Here is a 6,000-nt window from a genome sequence, read left to right on the forward strand (position 1 = left end):
TCAGGAAGGGGTGATATCTTCTGAGAATATGAGGTGGGAGAGAACATCTTATTTTCATTTTACAGATGAGCAAGTTATAGGATGTGACACAGCTAGTGTCACTAACTCCACCAGTACATTCACAGAAACAAGTTAGAAGATAAGAAAGGAAGAGAGTTAGAAAATACCTCAGAGGTCATTGACTCCAATCTCTGACCAAACACTCTCAGGTCAACTAGACCATGGCACTAAGTTCCATGTCTAATCTCTCCTCAAACAGTTCCAGGGATGGGGACTCCGCCACCTCCTTGGACAGTCTATTCCAATGTCTAATCACTCCTTCTGTGGAGAAACTCCTCCTAATGTCCAAACCATTCTTAAATGACCCCTGGAGTACCTGACTATTTCCTCTCATCCTGTCACTAGTTGACTGGGAGTAGATGCTGATCCCCACCTGGCTATACTCCCCTTTCAGGTGGTTTTAGACAGCAATAAGGTCATCCCTGAGCTTCCTCTTCTCCAGGTTAAACAACTCCAGCTGCCTCAGCTGCTCCTGATAAGACTTTCTTTCTAGAGCCTTTATCAGCTCCATTGCCCTTCTTTAGACTCAAAATTCACTCCTTCACTGAGGGCAGTCACTGGAACCTCTGGTGCCTCCCAGAGGCACCTCTGGGGAGTGGTCAGGGCACCACGCCTGTCAGAGTTCAAGGAGGTTCTGGATATGACCCTCAGTCATATGATCTAGTTTCAAGTAGTCCTGCATTGGGCTAGATGATGCTTACAGATCCCTTCTAGCCTGAGAGTTTCCATGGCTATAGAGGTGAAAGTCCTATGAGGAGCAGCTGAGGACATTACCAGAGGCCCACACGGCCACGTAACAGCACAGACCATTTCAGAGGTTTGGGTTTTATTAAGCAATGGATTCTTTATAGGCATTTAAATTCTTCAGTTCATTGATAGCCCTTCCCTGGGAAATATCTGAAATTATGAATATCAAGCAATATGTGGGCAATTGCTGCTTTATGAGACCTCCACAAGACCTGGCTGTGTTTTCCAGAGAAGCTCTTACAGTCTAGTGCTTAGTAGTTAGTGCTGGCTATTACATAACAACATTATGCTAAAGTCAGTGCCATGAAAGGCAATTTGGTCAGAGCACGGGTGCTGGCAGGGGCAGCCTCTGGCTGGCTGCCTGTGCATGCACTCTGCCACAGGGAGCTCTGCTGTGTAGAACTGTAGAATCATAGAAAGGCTTGGGTTGGAATGGACCTTAAAGATCTATTTCCAACATATTTGGATTTGACTGTCCAGCACCAAGCAGTACTAGTTCCTTGGTATGTGACTTGCTCTGACCAGCTTCTTCTGGAGTGCCTTCAACTCTTTCCATCCCAAATTGTTCCACACCCGGCTTTGGCAGTAGGTGCAAGGGATTATCTGCAGCGCTGGTTTGTAGTACGGGCCACTGCTGGTCACCATCTGCCTCCATAGCCACAGTACCACTACTCTCTGTTCCTATTCTGCAGTGTTGGCCAATCTGGGGCCAGTAGCTGTGGAGTTTTACTATATTGCTGACAGCTCTCAAGAATACAATAGCATCACCTCCAAAATATGCCTGTTTTACCCTCAGTCTCTCTATGATAGTCTCTCCAGCCTACTCACAGTCTGCTCTCCTTTCTTGGGCAGGATTTGAAAGTGATGTGGGGCAAGACTCCTCCCATCCACAAAGCAAAGAAGAAAGATGATCTTTTTTTGGTTAGCAAAAGGAGAGGAAGTGTGAGATTTCCATCTAGTCACCTACCCAGTGGAGGCCTGGAACTACCACACAAGATCTCCCCTCTAAGGAGAGCAGCTCACTCAGGACTGCCCACTTCGTTCTGTGCCAGGACTGTCAAACTGCAAGAGAAGGTCAAAATGCTTATTGCTGGTACACTCATATATTTCTGCAGCCACCAGGAATGATTCACCTCACCTGACTTAAGCAATCAAGGATCTAGGCATAGACTAGGTATCTGAGGTCCTACTATAATTAGTGGACAGTGATAATTCATCTCATCTGAAATGTATGTTTAAAATACACTGAATCATACTCTGGTGCCCAGGGGAGGAAGGATGGATATTGTTGCCCAGTTAATCACTGTACCCTAGTATGAACATACACAATGCACAGACTGATAAAGGTTACATCTGTGTGTTTGATTCCCCAAGATCTCTCCATTAAACAAAAATTATCTTGATAAATGGTGGTTATGTTTTGAAATTCCTAGTACTACCTATATTTTGGAAGAAGCCTTTCCACTCTCTCAGCATTGGTAAAAGTGTAAGATGTTCACTTTAGGGTACCTAAATTAAAGAAAGACAAACCTCAGTTTGAAATAATGCCAGAGAAGACCAACAAAAAGAATCAGATATAAAACATGTCCAATGAGAAAACCAGAAGTTGTGGAAGATATTCAGGCATGTGTCCATCTCCTTGTGTTACCAGGTAAAAATGCCAGATTAAAAACAAGTTATTAAGACTTTTTATAATTATTTCAGCTAAGCAAGGGTTTCAAAACAGAAAGCTGAAAATAATTCCTATTAAATTTTCTTTTTTTTCAGATTAGGCAATTTAGAGAGATTAATAATTCCCTCTAGGTCTCATTGAGCTCTTGCTGAGTGTGTATTCCCACATTTGTTTATGAGTCATAATAATGGCAACTAACCAAATTCCTGTAGTTCCTGTGCAGGAATGTTTTTTAAACACATATATCATATACTAGGAAATTGGTACTTTTTCCCTGCTCTTATATTTCCCTCCCTTGTTCCTGATTCCAGCCTGAATCAATTCAATAGCATTAGGCAAGCCCATTTTGAGACATGGTAATAGACAGGAAGGCTTAATCTAACAAGTAATATGTATGTTGAAGTCTGTGGTGATTTATTTCATTGATTTGATTCATTTCAGAGTGAGAAAATGGTTAAGTGAAAGATCTGAGAACTGCATAAGGAGAGTGTTATCAAGTGCCTTTTGATTTACTCACAGAATTAACCTGTGGATGAGTTTGTTGATCAGTACTTCATTTTCTCCAAGAATTTATTTCTGAAGAACTTAGAATTATTACATCTGCCTCACTGTAACTGATGACACATGTGTGTGCCATCTTCTGGGATTTTTCTTGACAGCTTTCCACCAACTAAAGAAAGACTAAAAGCAAAACCTAGCCTGGTAGAAGAAATTAGATCATGGGCTTTAAGAAATAACTTTGATCTCTGTTAGCAACAGTGACTACCTCCATGAAACGGTGTAGTTTAGCAGATGTTATAATATTCTCTGATATTGTTGTCATAGGGCTAAAGGCAAGACAAGATTTCTAGGCAATACTCAGGTTATTCTTTGATTCTCTTTGGCATGTTTCCATTTATTGACAATGGTGTTACGTGGTCTTGCTACGACCACAGAGTATATCCAACGAGATACAAGCAGTCAAATATTAAGTATTCAAAATTGGACTAACAAAATTTAGAGCATTTTCAGACATGAATCACTGAGCTGATGGAAAAAAGAAAGAGGAGGTAGGTGGAAGAGACAGACAAATTAACAGTTGTGTAAGCTTGTGTTTACAGAAGTCAAAATGGATGTGTGAACCCATCTTGCTCACATCCTGGATCTGACAAATACTTAATATTTAAGTTATTAATGCAAAAGGGAAGATCTTCAGTGAAGAAAGACCCACTCTCCTGAAAACTATTTCCTGAATATTTCCTAGGGGAAAAGCCTCAGCTCTTACTTCATTTTCGCACCCTGACTATTCACACTACATAAACCTAATTTCACAAAACTCAAGTACAGTTCTTGAGACACCTTTTAAGAGTCTGCTTCCAAAAAGCACAGACCAAATCATGTCACTTTTGGCTCCCTCAAGCCAGCATAACCTTCCATCACTATCCTTCTTAGTTATGCCAAATCCAGGTGGGATATTCCACCAATCTGGAATTTTCTCAGCAGCATGCTCTAAGACTCTCTGGTGGGTTGTGACAGATCTCTGGCATGACATCGGTTGCTTTGAACTGAAAAACCACACAAATATAATCCAGATGACAGGTTTAGTGCTGTGCAGTGTATTTGTGCCCAGTTTGCCTTGCAAGGTAATAGTTTGGGAATGCAATGCATTACCACGTGGTCCCGGAGCAGAAGCATTCAGCAGTACAGCTGTAGTCGGCATTAAAGTGGAATGCCAAAAGGAATAAACATAATGATACTATTGCTCCTGGTTGATCTGGTCCCATTTTTGGCCTCTAAGAATGCCTCCAGGCTATGTCTGATAGATCTAGTTTAAGAAACCTACTCAAGCTTAGGAATGTCCAAATGTTTGTCCAGAGACATCAAAAATCAGTCTAATTTAAGCCACCAAAATGTAGTTTATTCATTGTGATTCTATGAAAAAAAAAACCCAAAACCAAGTCCCAAAACAAACAAAAAAAATTCTAACAATATCAAATTGAATATTGGCTGATATAGTCACAGAATGTGTAGTATTAGTTAGACTTTAACCCTAACCTTAGGACTTGGATTAACCAAAAATCTATGAAAATCTTATTCATCAGCTTGATTCTTACATAGATGAAGTTATAACTTGATCTTAAAAAAGTTTGAATGCCCAAAGGTTTTCCCTAAAAAGAAACTTGTTGATTTTTTTCTTGCTCTTTTCTAAAGATAGACAAGTTTAATACCCTCTTTCCACTATATTTTCCAGAACCAAATTCATGATCCTCAATGTGGTTTTACCAATAACAGACACAGAGATAAGGTAACAAATACAACATGACCATGACTTTACTTTTTTTCCTTTTAAACTACCACAGACTTTATTAGTCCTTTCTGTAAAAAAACATGAGCTGATAATTCCCAGCTCCCAGAAAAGCACTCTAACCATCTTTTATGTGATACAGTTTCTTCCAGGAAGGATAGTAGGGAAAATAGGTAGTGCAAATTGTCATTACCTTGCATTTGTATGACATTCCTGCAGTTTAACCAGTAGCAGGGCCAGTCGTAGGACTCTGGCCTTATGATCTAGGCACACAATGGATTTAATGTTAATTGTTAAGTGAAGTAGGAATGGGAGACCAAATGTCTTCTCATCCAGGTATGGTGCCCTGAGTGCTTCCCTTGTAGACTCATGATCACTTTTGTTCTGTGTCTCTGCTAATGGAGAAAGCCCTCAGTTACCAGGAGCTGGAGGCACTTTGATCTATGTTCCTAATGTAAAAATAATTTTGGTGCTATTGTTCAAGCGAAAGATTGTTTGTATTTGATTTGTTATGCATATGCAAATGTAAAAGTAAATGAAATGGAAAAAAAAGGAAGATACGTGACTGGTGCATTGCACTAGGAGTGAAAATCAGAAGTAACCCACTATGATTAGCTTTGGAAGCTGCAGACACTTGAAAATATCTATAACATATAGAAGCTGAATTTTGCTTATTGTTCATTGAAGCAACAGAATACTACTTAGAGGGTCAAGTAAAGAGAATTTGACTGAGTCTTCAGGAAACTGGAAGTGCTGAAACTTGAGCAGTTCTATATGATTAGGTATGTATGTATAGTTCTATATGATTAGAGAAAAATTATCCCCTTTTTCTTTGTTGAAGTGGTAATTGTGAGGTAATGTAAATTCTTTAAAGATGTGCACAAATCCTCATGCAGCTCTGGATCCACAAATACTGGAATTCTCCCAAACACAGGGAGAAACAGCAGGCTCTCACAGGGTACCAGTTTGTTGCCTGATTAGCCTGGTCCTTGCCTGCTGTTTGCAGCAAACACCTCAGGTGCACTAGCAGGGATTTCAGCTGGATTTGACCTCTGCATCTTTCTTTGATCTGCATGAGAGGCAAGTCTCCCAGCACAGTATGTACACAATACAAGGCAAAACAGTGCAGAAATGACAGTGTTCATAATTTTCTCTATCCCAGGCCATAGACATTATGCCTTTTCCCATTTCCCAGATGCTGTGTGGTTTTAGGTTTACCAAAAAATGGATTTTATGC

Source organism: Pseudopodoces humilis, chromosome 2, assembly GCF_049639895.1.
Source record: "Pseudopodoces humilis isolate 2021_Gansu_Grassland_sample_001 chromosome 2, ASM4963989v1, whole genome shotgun sequence".
NCBI lineage: Eukaryota > Metazoa > Chordata > Aves > Passeriformes > Paridae > Pseudopodoces > Pseudopodoces humilis.